At 35.1% G+C, this 14,428-nt stretch overlaps 1 long non-coding RNA gene and 1 pseudogene across 2 annotated transcripts; one reads left to right on the forward strand and one right to left on the reverse strand.

The window, feature by feature from the left end:
- Positions 1-1,323: 1,323 nt before the first annotated feature.
- Positions 1,324-13,832, forward strand: LOC120088724 (annotated as a pseudogene).
- Positions 7,616-9,331, reverse strand: LOC120088016. 2 transcript variants are annotated; one of them, XR_005484794.1, is made up of 4 exons: positions 8,923-9,331; positions 8,750-8,822; positions 8,570-8,663; positions 7,616-8,484 (listed from the first exon to the last, which is right to left on the reverse strand). It is a non-coding gene; the product is annotated as an uncharacterized LOC120088016 (long non-coding RNA). The 2 variants fall into 2 exon arrangements; XR_005484795.1 differs by having other exon boundaries at positions 8,570-8,674.
- Positions 13,833-14,428: the final 596 nt, after the last annotated feature.

Here is a 14,428-nt window from a genome sequence, read left to right on the forward strand (position 1 = left end):
GACTTACTCCACAAACTCAAACTTACTTCTCTCAAGTCATCTCCCACTTCTTCTGTTGTTGGGAGGTATTTTTCTATAACTGGAGGCACTCCCGTGCAAAATCCGTTTATCTATAAAAGTACCATTGTGGCCCTGCACTATCTGACCAATATACGATCAGATATTGCCTACATTGTTAATCATCTTAGCCAATTCCTTCAACAACCAACTGATACTCATTGGCAAGGAGTCAAACGTGTCTTGCAGTACCTAAGTGGAACAAAAGACATAGGGTTAGTAATTCAACTTTCTGATGATTTTGCCATCACTGCATTCTCTGATGCTGATTGGGCTTTGAATATCGATGATCGAAAATCTGTTGCGGCTTATTATGTGTATCTCAGTAACTCTCTTGTCTTTTGGTCCTCAAAGAAGCAAATAATTGTTGCTCGCTCAAGCACATAATCTGAGTATAGAGCTCTAGCTCATACATCTACTGAAATAACTTGGCTTACCTAGCTCCTCCATGAACTCGGTCTTCGCACCCCTCAAACCCCAGTTATCTGGTGTGATAATCTAAGTGCCAATTCTCTCGCCACAAACCCGATACTCCATGCCCACACAAAACACATTGAGATTGATGTGTATTTTGTGCGTGATAAAGTCCTTTAGGGTACTCTTGAAATCAAGTATGTTCCATCAACAGATCAAGTGGCTGACAATCTCACCAAACCTTTATCTCAGTCACAATTTGTGTATCTCAGATCCAAACTCGGGATAATTAATTTACCCTCTCGTTTGAGGGGGGATGTGAAGGAAAAATCTCAATTAGAAGATAAAGCTCCACAAATTGATTAAATACATTTTTTATACTGTAATATTCTTTTCATTAGTGAATAATGTTTGTAGGGCCCACCTGTTTTGTCCATTATGCCTTCTAGGGTTTCCTTCCCGCTCTTATATAAATGTACCCTCATAGCTACAGTGATTGTATTGAATTGAATACTAAAAAAGGATTTTCTCCCTTTCTTGATTCAGGTGTCACCTTTATTGCACTCTTTTGTCTTACTATGAAAAATTAATTCCTCTTTAGTGGCCAGTGTCATACTTTCATTCGTGAGCCAGTTCTTTTGGTACAAATCCAACCCACTGTCGGTTTCTTTCATTGTCGCGCAAATTGCTGTTGTGCCCCTTGGCCATTTGATGGCCAAGACAGTTCCTACTCAACCCTTTTTTAAAGGCACATGGTTCCAGTTCACTAAGAATCTTGGACCCCTCAATATAAAAGAGGATGTTCTTATTACCATTTTTGCCAAATCTGGTGCTGGCTCTCTTTATGCTACTCATATTTTGACTGTTGTTAAACTGCTCTATAAGAGACAACTCACTTTCATTCCTACTTTGCTCATTATGCTCACAACTCAAGTTCATATCTTCATCCACTTTTTGAATGTCTCGATAGAATGATTGGTCAATATTTATTTGTGGTTGTTATCAATTTGTATTATGATGTTTATAACTTTATATGATACCTGTTTTTTTGTAGATTCTTGGATTTTGCTAGGCTGGAATTTTTAGGAAATATTTGGTTGAGCCAGGCGAGATGTGGTGGCCATCTATTTTGGTTCAGGTCTCATTATTTAGGTGACGTCTTATTATCTAATGCTTTATTTGACTAATTTTGTTTTAGTTGAATGCTCTTATTCTTTGCATTCTTATAAAATTTCTAACTGTAAACTTTTGAGATTTGTAGAGCTCTGCATGAGAAGGTAAAAAGATTAAAACGAAGCATCACTCTTAAACAATTCTTCATCTTGGCCATGATTTGCAGCTTTGCGGATTATATTATTCCTGGCTATCTATTCATGATGCTTACCTCTTTATCTTGGCTCTGTTGGTTTGATTTCAAGTCTTTTTGCTTCATCAAACGGGTTCTGGCATGAAAAAGTCCTCAAGGGATTGAATCCCAATGTGGAAGCGTGTAATCATTTTTCATCTTTGAACTAGGATGGGAAAAATCAGAATTGATTTTACAAAATTAAAAGGTTAAGCATGCAATTTATTTCAGTATAGAAAAATTACTTTTTGAAGACCAATTCTTCAATGAAAGTTCTCTGCACGATCTTTGAAGACCAATTCTTCAACGAACACCACCGTTAGGCTACCCTAACATGTCTCGGGGCACAACAAGAATTATGACTTTTAGCGACGAATATCTAATGACAAAATTCACAACGTCGCAACTATAGCGACAAAATAAATCTTGCCCCTATCCATGTGACGAAAAACTAATAAGTCGCTAACTTGCAATGAATAAATCTAATCGTCGCAAGTGGCATGCGACAAACACCCGAATCATCACAAGTGGCGTGCGACGTATTTCAAAGTCGTCGTATTGAGTGACGAAAAATGATTTCAACGCATGTTAGCTCAATTAATTGGGCAAGATGTTTGACATCCAATCTGAGGGTTTGTGACGAAATGGGCTTTAGTTTCAAGCCCGCGTTGCAACAAAAAAGGCTTTTGTCACAATAAACTGGGACGAAAATAGAATTAGTTGCAATAATTTGAGATGAAATAAGATTTAGTCGCAATAGATTTTTTTAGAACCATTTACTTAAGGTTTAGTCTTTTACGTATTTTACTCTATCGTTTGTTGAAGTTGAGAGGAACATTTAGAGGGGAGATCGTCATCAATAAGACATGATCTTAAACAATAACAATTTGATGCATGATCGTAAATCAATTTCATTTGTGTAGATAATTTGTGATTTGGAAGCAATTTTTGTGATTGAGTGTAGGTTTTTGTTTAAACTTTGATTTTGAAAATATTTATGTGATTAAGCTATGATTTGGATGGCTATTTATTGAAGATGACAACCATCCTCCAACTATCTCCACAATGGCTTTGTTTTTGGTTTTATACCAAAAAGTCTCATAACAATAGAAATGATTGTTCTTTTTTATATACCCATGATCTTCCTTTTATCTAATCAATGTGGGACTTTGGTCGCATTCCCAACATTTATATGATTGGATTTTGCTTAGGGGCTCATTGTTTGATTAAAGCATGATTTATTGTGTTCAAATTTTGTTTTGAAGTTTGTCTTTATGTGAACAAAATTTTATTTGGAACTTACTGTGTGATTACAACATGTTATCTTTATTAGTTGGATTGTATGATTATTCATTCAAATACTTTTATTTCTTTTGTTCAAAGATTCCATTCGAAGGTTGATTTTCTTCTCGGTTAAGCTCCTTGAAGGTATGTAGCTTTTTATACCTTTTCTTTTATCATTCTTATTTTTTAATATAGTAAAAACTTTGTTGATGAGAGATTTAAAAGGTGATTTGGATATTATTTATGTCTTCAAGCTTTTTAAAAACGTTGTTTGATTAGCATGATGAAATTTTTTTATATGCCCTTTAATGCTTTTTCATAAGATATTTGAGTTTATTATGTATTTTTTTTTTTAGAATAATTATGTAGTTAAATTGTATGCATTGAAATAAGTTTTGGAGACTATTTTGTGTGCTGAAAGTGTGAGTTGGAAGTCATAATGTGATTAAAGTTTGTTTTAGACGATTTATGTAATTAAATTATGATATTTATGTTATTGTATCTATTACATTTGAAGAGATTACTTGATTTGTGTGATTCTATTCTTAGCTTGATTTTATTTTTGATTAAGTTCTTTAAAAGTTTGTTGATTCTTGCGTTGTGTTGAATATGCTTAATTATTCTAATTATTATGGAATGATGAAAGTTCTAAATATTGTGCACATATTATTGGTTATTTTAAATAACTTTATGATAAGTTTCCATTTGATGTTTTTCATAGGATAAATATGGATAAAGTTTTGAAATAGATTATGCTTGATTTTATACTTGTAGTTTTTGTAATGAAGGTGGAAAAAGCATGTTTACATTATAATTAATGTGGTAACTATTAAGTATTTCATATTTTGTTTGTTGTTGTTGTGAACAAAATGGTTAGGGGAGGGGGAAGAATGAGTATTTATGTTTAATTATGTTTTAGACTAACTTTTGATTGATAATTAAAAATGAATTAATCTTTTTATATCAATGATGAATATGTTTAAGTTTAATATTTAACAAATTTTGATATACTCATGTTTAAAAACAATTTGATATGTGTAGTATTTATGTGTGCATAATTGAACCAGAATTTGTTAGTGACAATATTAAATCTTTCTGGAAGAATACATTATGAAGACTAAACCAAACTTGTCGGTAGAAATATGCAAACCTTGTTGAAAACTTATTTTTGTTGTAGTGGATATTAAAGATTATAAACATATTTTAATATAGTACAATATTTTGTTCATATTTGTTTAATTTCACAATAGAATTGCACTACATGTTTTCTATCAGGGATAATGTTTTTTAAAAAACCGCTTGAACAAAATAATAATAATTTTTTTAAAATATTATTAAAATTTGCGACGAAACGTAAAATATCGCAAAATTATTGCATCAAAAAAGGAAAAAGTTGCACAATAAAACATTTGAATTATGTGGAAAAGGCTCGTATCAATAATTATGATTTTACATTTGGACAATTCCTTAATATCTTGTTCATTCGCAACAAAATATTTTCTTTGTGCGATGGTAAAAGAAAAAACATGCTTTTTGGAGAGAGATACTATTTCACCAATCGAGTTATATGTATCTAACATATTCATACCTAACGATTTTTCACAAAGTGGTGACGAAAGGTATAACTTGTATAAATCTTTCCATTTTTCAATTCGATCTGATCCATTTGTTCATCGAGCTATGTAAACCCTTGAGTTTTAGCCAAACTTGAATGGATAAGATTAAAGAAAACTTGGCATAAGAAGTAGCTTGAGGTTGACTAAAAGAGGAAGAAAGTACCGTAAGTATTGAGAATGAGATTTTTTAGGGCTAACCTAAAAATATAGTTGAGCTTGGTTAAGGGAGGCAAAATTTGGCTAAGTGTGGGAGACATGAATTGGAGTTCTTGTGAGGTGCACGATAGCCCTAGCAAATTGAGGTTAGTGAATGCATGTCGGCGTTGAAGAAGGTGAGGACGAGGTTAAGGTTGGCCAAGAGTAAGGAAGTCTTGCGTTGAGACCATGCATTGGTTAAAGCATATTGAGGTTAGAAAGACACATTGACGCATGCAGCTAGGATGGCCTAGGCAAGGAGACTTGTGTGTGTGTGGATGTGCATAGGACGTGGTATGCGTGCAATAAGACCATGCACCAACCATGAGACTAGGCATTGGGAGGAGTGGTACGATCATTTATGGACTATGCGTTGATCTTGAGGTTAGATGTGGGCGCAAAGATAGTGATGCGACGGCTAAATGGTGAATGTGTCCAAGTAAGACCATGCGGCTGAGGGAGAGACTATGCATCCAAGTGAGGTTTGATGTTGGGTGAGCTAGGCGACCAAGTAAGATGTAGGCATTCAAGTGAGGGTATGCGATGAGTAGGGTATGCGGCCAAGGAGGAAAATATGCATTGAGTTGAGTAAACTTGGGGAGCAAAGCTAGGTTGACAAAAAATCGGGGCACGTGGCTAAATCAAGTGATGTTGAGCTTAAGCAAGGTTAAGGTGGGCGCATAATAAGACATGCAAAAGGGAAGCTATGCGTTGGCCTAAGTAGATTAAGACACTTCAGCCACATGCAAGGAAGAGGTGTCAAGGGAGAGGAGTTGGCACTTGCATGCTGAAGGCATCTGGACATGCAAAGCTAAAGATGTGTCAAGCAGTGGTGGTCTTGGGGCTTCTATAAATAGGGCATCTTAGGGCTGATGGTTCTTACAATTCACTCATGCAATTCAGGTAAAATTGGTGTCAAATTGTTAAAAGGAGAGTGTAGTAGGTGATCATATATTGCCATTTAATTTGGAGTAGTTAGGAGTAAGGAATTTGCGTTGGAAGGCAGAAAACCCAGTTGGTCGTACAGGGTAAGTGCCATGGCATACACCCACGCCTGGCGCACAGCGCAAGCGCGTGCACGCCCATCGCAAGGCATGCCACCTAGACGACACGGACGCCTGTCAGCGTGCATAACGTACAGCCAGGCGACCCAGCGTATGTCTGTGTTGCGTGCATTGCCCAGCCCCTCGTTCGCGCTCGCCCACATCCTGTACCTGTGTCATGCACATCTGTGCGAGGACTGTCGCCTACCTATGCCCAGCCTAGCACGCTGGTTGCACACGTTGCTCACCAGCCCACCTAAATAACCTCAAAAGTTATATTTTCAAATTTTGAACCTATTTTTTAGTCGGTTAAAGTGGGTAAGTCGAGTTATTTAATTTGAGGATATTAAAGACCAAAAATATAATTATTTAAGGAATTTTAGGATAATTTAGGATTTCCTTGAAATAAGCAGAATTCGAGTAAACAGGACTAGGAGCTGCTTGAGAAAGAAATCTCAACAAAAGAACTGTGAATGATTTTCTACTTTTGTATGTTTTTTAATATATATGTGTGTGTGTAAAGATTTGGAAAGTTGGCATGATCGGGACATGTGTCTTTCTAGATTTTATTTGTTGATTTGATTCTTGTTATTTTGCATAACATGAATTGCATTAGAAACTAAGATTGTATCCTAGAAAATTGTTAGCTTGTCTCAAGCACGTCTAACGGGAAATTGTCGATATGTGCACATTCAGTGGGCTATAAGGGTACTGAAATTGTTTCCTTAACATTCATATTGAGAAATTCATGAGAATACCTGGAAAATATATGATCATGCCAAAAATAGCCAGTTATCAGGTTGGAAGAGTTTCATTCTTATGTGTTATGATTGCTTGATTGTGAAATTGGTTTCCAAAAATGAATTTCTAGAACAAACGTTTTTTTCTATAAAATATACCACTCATTAGGCTTTTAGCTCACGTTTTCTAATGTTTTATCCCCCTGCCGGTAGCGAAATAGAAGGACGTTCTGAAAAAACCACTCAAGTTTGGATTGCCACTCTCTCACAGAGCGAAACCTCGGATCTGGTTATTATTGAAAGTCATTAGGATTAACTAGGATTGGAAATGTATTTAGAATGAACACTTGTAATTGCTAATAAAGGTTAATTAAATTATGCGTGTTAGTTATAATGTGTTGGTTAAAGTTGGACAGTTGATAGCACAAGGGTGGTGTCAATTGTCTACACATCTCCTTTCGGGTTTGGGGATATAACTCGAGAGGGGTGTGACAAGTTATTTACTTGATCGCAGACATTTCTAGAACACCTCTAACAGAGGGACAAATAGTCAATTTTGAAAGAACTTATTGTCGACCTCTTTCATATATGATGTAACGACCCAACCCCCTAGGACTTAGGTTAGATTGTTACTAAAATAAATGCATGCATAAAATTTAAAACGACGCTCAGTTATGTTGAAATAAATGTTAATTAAACAAGAGAAGTTCAAAAGACATTTATTAAATGCAATTGTTAAAACAATAATAGGGTACCCATAATTCGTAAAGACTATTAAAAGTATATAAAAGAAATAATCCGTAATAATAAATTTAAGACAGTAAAACTAAACATTAAGAAAAAAAGAATAAGGACTTTAAATGTCATGATGCGAAAACGTAAAAACTAGTCCCAGTGGCACGATCACGAATTCTGCTGCGCCATCGCCAGTGCATCTCTACCTTTACCTGAAATAACAATATGAAAAAGAATGAGTATAAAATACTCAGTAAGTAACCCCACCACTGGGGTCAGGCTAGGCATCTATGTCTTCTAGATACCCACCTACGGTACATAAACAAATAGAACAAACGAGAGACTGAGCCCTATCCTATTGTAGTTAAGTATGCCCACAAAACTGGTGAACCTCGAAGGGAACACAAAACTAGTGAATCCCGAAGGAAACACAAACTGGTGAATCCTGAAGGAAACACACACTGGTGAATCCCGAAGGAAACACAAAACTGGTGAATCCCGAAGGAAACACAAACTGGTGAATCCCGAAGGAAACACAAAACTAGTGAATCCCGAAGGAAACACAAACTGGTGAGCGTCTAACTAATTAATGAGGATAGTCACACAGTCTCAACGTTCTAAAAATCAACATTGTACAATTCTGGAACATACATGAAAATCCTTGATACCATGGCTCCATCACATACACATGATTATTGACAACATATCATACTACATTCATGTATACCTTACATCATAATCCCACAGCATGCAAGTATGCCTCAACACCAACAGATCAGATATCAACATATGAAAACACATACCATCACATACTAACAATCAAGTGCCTAGGTGTATCTTTAAACAAAAAAAACCCGTGCCAGAACATACTTGATTCAGATCATACTATCAGTCAACATGCTAATATTTACCATAACATACACTTATCACGCGAGCATACAAATAAAACCTGGCCCGTGGGTACTTCCAATGGTAAGATTACTTACCTCGAAGTCAAATTTAGATATTAATCCAAGCTAATGATCTCCAACCAAATAAGTCTTGAACTGAGTCCCCTAATACATACATAATACTAAATTTCAGTCTTGGAACTAGGACCCAAACATACAAATTGAATCCAATGATCACTAATTAACTTACCCAAACGAAACTTGATCAACAAACACCCGCAAGATTTCGACTCCAAAATCTCCTCTTAGCAGATTTTAAAACTCAATGGATGACGACTTGGAACCTTTAAGAATACTTAAAATTAAACCATTCTTTAGTCCAATAATCAATGGGTGCCCAACAACCAACAACAAGGATCATAACGCTTACCAAACTACTTGCCGAACGAACTCGAATCTGTTGGGCAACACGTTGCGCACTCTAAAGTACTCCAGTCTTAGATCTAAATCCCAAATATAATAGGTATCAACAAAAAGGAAAATCCACAATTTAATGGGCAACCCAAAACCTTCAAAACTCAATTGATCTCACCCAAAACTTACCAACATTCGCCGAAATCCGACGAACGACAGTGAAGGTAGGTAGTGACCAGTGGAGATCGGTGGTTGGGCTCGGATAGTCAGCTGGACGATCGGTGAATGAAGCTGGGTTTCTAGTCGCGTGAGTCTGCAGCTGGAGAGAATGTGAAACGGCGGCTGAAGCGGTGAACGAGGCTGGGTTTCGGACAGAGGGGCGGCGGATGCGCGGATCCGGAGGGCAGGGCTGAGCTCTGCAACGATGCAGCGGGAGCAGGTTGGGTTGGCGGTGGCAGAGATGGCTCGGACCGATGTCGGGAGAAACACTGGTGGCTGGAGGCGGTGTGTCAACGAGTTGCATCGACGGGGCTGGAGAAACGAAAACAATGGGGGAGGTTAGGTCTTCGGTGGCACAAGGAAGAAGAAGAAAAGGAGTTGTTTTATAAATAATAATAATAATAATTTATAAGGAAATAAAATAAACCTTTTATTTTATTATTATTTTCCTTATTCTACTATATTTTATTAACTACCTTTCCTTCCCGAAAAGAAATTTATTCCTGTCATTAATTTCCAAATTGAATAATTTCTAAGGTTAAAAATAAATTCCTGCACTTACACTGGAAATCCAAAATTTCAAAAATGCCCTCAAATAATAAAATATTAAAATTACATTAATACTAAAAAAAAAAAAATACAGGGTGTTACATATGAATCCCTCTGAAAAATATGGGACAGCAAAAAAATTGATTATTGAGTCGTATGAGGTAAGAAACTCTCAAGTACGATTCTAAGGGAAGAAAATTATCTGCCTATTCCAACCGGGGAGAATAGGCCATTCTTTTGTTGTTCTATTATTTAAAAAATTTACCATATCTAATCTAATTGAATGAAAATTTTCATAGATCTAGCTCATTTTTTTCTCGAGTTAAACAAAAAAGGTTAATTATATAAGTTATCCTCTCAGACCAACTACTGATCATCGCCATGATAAATTATTGTCTCACTAACTAGCTAATCAGACAAGTGCAAGAACTGATAACATTCAAGATTATGCGGGATTATACACAAAAGATCCTCTTTTGGCTCTCTCTTTAACCCTATCTCTTATTCTTAGAAGTTCTTCCTTCACTAGCAAGTTTTTACGAAAAACTTCATTTATTCTAGTGCGGATAGCAGTCAGGTTTATATTTCTTGGTTTCAATAAGACAACTTACGAGCATTGTTTTGGTCTATTTATATCTACAAATAATCAAGTTATCAATGACTAGATAACATTCAATAGGACATCCTGATAAACATCGCATATTGCGACTTTTTATGTTTCGACACAATAAGAATGCGATGTTCTAAGGATTCATTGCATATTGCGATTAATAAAACATCGCAAAAACCTTTCAGTGATTAAGCTTTAGTGGCAAATACATGTGACAAAAAAAATTTGTCGCTAAACATTTTTTATGACGAAAAAAATAGATTTAGCGACAAATTATTTTCGTCGCTAAAAGTCATATTTCTTGTAGTAGAGAGGACCAAGGATGGTAGATCCTTCTTTGGTAAAGGAATTAGAGCTTATGAGAGGGGATGAATGGAGAATTGCAAGTGAGTAGGAAAATTTTTTTGCTGAGTGAATTTGCCTCGGTAAAAAAGTGTTCTCTAAAAAAAACTTTTAAGAACAAAATTACGTGAGGGGAGTTATCTCTTCACCCACGATTCATTCCCCTACATTACTGCAGTGGAGTTATTTCCCTTTTTCTTATTATTTATTTAATATTATTAATTAAATATATATTAAATCAAATTTAATATATATAAATAATTAAATAAATAATAATAATTTACTAATTAATAATTAATTAATTAGTACCACATATTTATTAATTGTGCATTTAAATCATATAAAATGCATATCTTTCTCTTCATCTATAATTTTAATATGAATCCAATTCATATTAATATTCCAAACTTATTCAAATATAATTCTCTCATATTATATAATTTTAATTATAAATCATATTTATAATTAACTATATGTTATAATGTATCATTATACATTACACTTTATACTGATCCTTATTAATATAAAATTTCCTAAAATAATTTGTACAATTCAAATTAGTCTAAAATCAATTTATCCTTGTTTTACCCTTAGTGAGCTAGTAGAAGAACTATTGGACCTACAGATTAGAAGCTCGAGTTATTTGAGATTAAATTAATCAAAGTCTTTAACTAATATAATCAATATTCATTAACTGTTGGTCACTCCACTAAAGACCCACAGTTACACTCTTTGCACTATAGATATATTTTTGTGTCTATGGATATAACCAATCATCAATAAGTCAATCCTTCACGAGTTTCTCGTAATTATAATTAAATCCTTCTCGGGCCAATGAGAGGGAGGGGTCACTTGTTCAAGACCCGAAGTCAGCACTTAAGAGAACAACTCACGTACTTTCCCTAAAAACGGGAAGGAGTGAACTTCATCTTATGTAGTTATGTTCCTAACTCCCTACTCGGACAAATGCCCAAACTGGTAGGCTTATTGAGTCAGCGACTCAGACCACTTTCACCCATACAAAACAAAGGATTGACCTCATAGACCGGGAGTCTATAACTCACTCGAGATGGTCATCCTATGAAATGTTAGTCTCTTCAGTTAACAGTGTTATAAAAAAAGATTAATCATCTGATCTTATACAAACTCTTTGTACATGATACCCTACTCACATGTCTTCGCATGAACGATTTAGATCAAATCGTTTGTAACACTTACAAAATGGGTCATATCCGCAATGTTGCCAAAATAAGGTACCCAACCTTATCCAAATACTACCGACCTTTTAGGTTATTGCTTGATATGATCCACTTGTATGTCTATCACTTACTGTTCAAGCTACATAAAATTACCTTGGATCGTTTACTGGATTGAGTTAATGCATTCTAAATGTCGAATAAAATATTCCTAATAAATAATTTGTATTTACAAATTGAAGATCCACAAGATTTAGGACACTAAATCCAACAAGGCCTTGGGCTTGGCACATTCAGGATAGATTGGTCGACAATCTCATCTTACCTCGGAAGCCCCCTAGCTAGTCCCTAGTTTGCCACTGCTAAGGGTTTGTTCTTGTGATGTATGTCATAACACCCCTTGGTTACCGGTTTAATATTTACGGGGCCAAGTAGTTCCCCATACATTCAAGTAGCCTTTTCATGGCGAATGGATTGGAGTACAATGTTTCAAGCACAGCCAATTCTAATTTCCATCTTGATCGAGGTGTTTACGACACAACTGGGCCAGTAAAGCTAAGTACTTTCTTTGCAATGACTTATGGTCTTGGATTTGCCACACTTTCTGCTATAGTTGTGCATGTTCTTCTCTTCAATGGAAGGTAAGTTCTATGCAAAACTTTAAATTAGAAAATGTAGGAAATTGTAAACCATTATCTAATTAATTGATATTGTACATTACACGCAGGGAACTATGGAACCAAAGTAGAAGTGCCTTTGCAGGCAGAGAAAAATTGACATACATACAAGGCTTATGCCAGCTTATAAACAAGTACCGACATGGTGGTTCATCGCCATTCATGTTGAACATTGGCCTCTCCATTTTTGCTTGTCAATATTAGAACGAATCACTCCAATTGCCTTGGTGGGGTCTACTGATAGCTTGTTTCATTGCCTTCGTCTTCACACTATCGGCATCATTGCTGCTACCACAAACCAGGTGAGCCTTAGAATACCAATCCGAACTACAACTGTCTCTAGTTTCAAAACCTTTTTTTTCTCTTAAAAACACTTACTCATCATGCAAAATCTAAATGTCTTTCTTGTTTGCAAGCACCTGGTTTGAACATTATTACGGAACGCCCAGTTGCCAACATGTGTTTCAAGGTGTGTGGATATATCATAATGACACAAGCTCTAACATTTGTGTTCAACTTTAAACTTGGATACTACATGAAGATTCCACCCAGGACAATGTTCATGGCCCAGGTGAATTTTCTATAACCTTGGCTTAAAAGTATATACAGCACAATATCCAAGTGTGTGAAGTTGCTCATAACAAATAAACTCCATTGCAGGTTGTAGGGACAATCATATCAGTGTTAGTATACATTGGAACTGCTTGGTGGCTAATGGGACCGATTCAAGATCTATGTGATACCAACCTACTATCAGAAAACATCGATGCTTCTGTAATATGGAGATTTGTCGGGCTTTGTAGAATCTTTGAAGAGCTTGGAGACTACAGAGCTATAAATTGGTTCTTTATTGGTGGAGCAATCGCCTCATTCATATGTCAATCCTATTAGATACTACGTCAATGATGCCATCAGCTAGTGCCGTAAACTTCACGAGTTGGCTCATCTGTGGTTTTGTGTTTGGATATTTTCTTTTCAGATACAAGACAGAGTGGTGGGAACGTTACAATTACATCTTGTCTGGTGGTTTGGATGCTGGAACTGCCTTCATGACAATACTTACCATCCTTACATTGGGATCAAAGGGCATTGACTGGTGGGGAAACAATACCGATGGATGCCCCTTAGCCCCTTGGCCCCTTGCCCCTCTACCAGAGGAATTATCGTCGATGGTTGCCCCATTTTCTGATCTCATCTTTCATAGTTTGTCAAAAATTTTATGTTTAACCCTTATTTTTTTTGTTACATTACTTTATTCTCTCCTCCCTATACGTATAGCTTTTTTTGTTTTAAAGTTTTAATCGACTCCTGATATTATGGCCATTTGCTTTTCAAATTTCAATTAAGTACTAATTTTTATTAAATCTCTCCTTGTTATACTGAAAAATATGGTTAAATCATATATTTAGTCCCATTGTCTCTATTTAGCCCCTCAACTTTAAATATTAAGCCTTTTGATTTTTTTTTTTTTTAATTTTAAGGATAATGTAGCTAAATGTTGTTTTGCTTTTTTATTTGAATTTGATGGATTTCATAAATTTTATCAATATAGTCTTCAGATTTAAAAAATCATATTTCAAAATTATAATAATAATAATAATAATAATAATAATAAAATTCACTTTCATAACCCAAATATCAAAACACTCCTTAAAATCTATAACCAATTTCATAAGTACGAAAAAAAAGATTGATTATTAAAGAAATAATATGTATGTATGTGTATGTATATGTATAAGGATAAATTTCTAATGTGAACAGAGAAGGTATATATATATATATCTAGATCATTCTAGTGTACATATTTTTTAAAAGATTCAAAAAGTTCCCTTAAACAAGGTATACATTTCAATAGGATGCAACAAAGACTAAAAAAAATGCAAAGCCCACCTTGAAATATAATAATAGTTGCAATTACACCCTCAAACTTTCCATTAGACCACCAAATGATAAAAATTAAATCCTCAAACTTATATAACTATTACAATTTCTAACTAGAGAATCCAATTTTAACACTTCAATGAGTTTGAGAATTGGAAAACCATGCCCTCACTTTCTCCATCATCAATCACACTCCGATTTTTTCTTGAAAAATGAAAATA

This window comes from Benincasa hispida, chromosome 10, assembly GCF_009727055.1.
Source record: "Benincasa hispida cultivar B227 chromosome 10, ASM972705v1, whole genome shotgun sequence".
NCBI classification, from domain to species: Eukaryota; Viridiplantae; Streptophyta; class Magnoliopsida; order Cucurbitales; family Cucurbitaceae; genus Benincasa; species Benincasa hispida.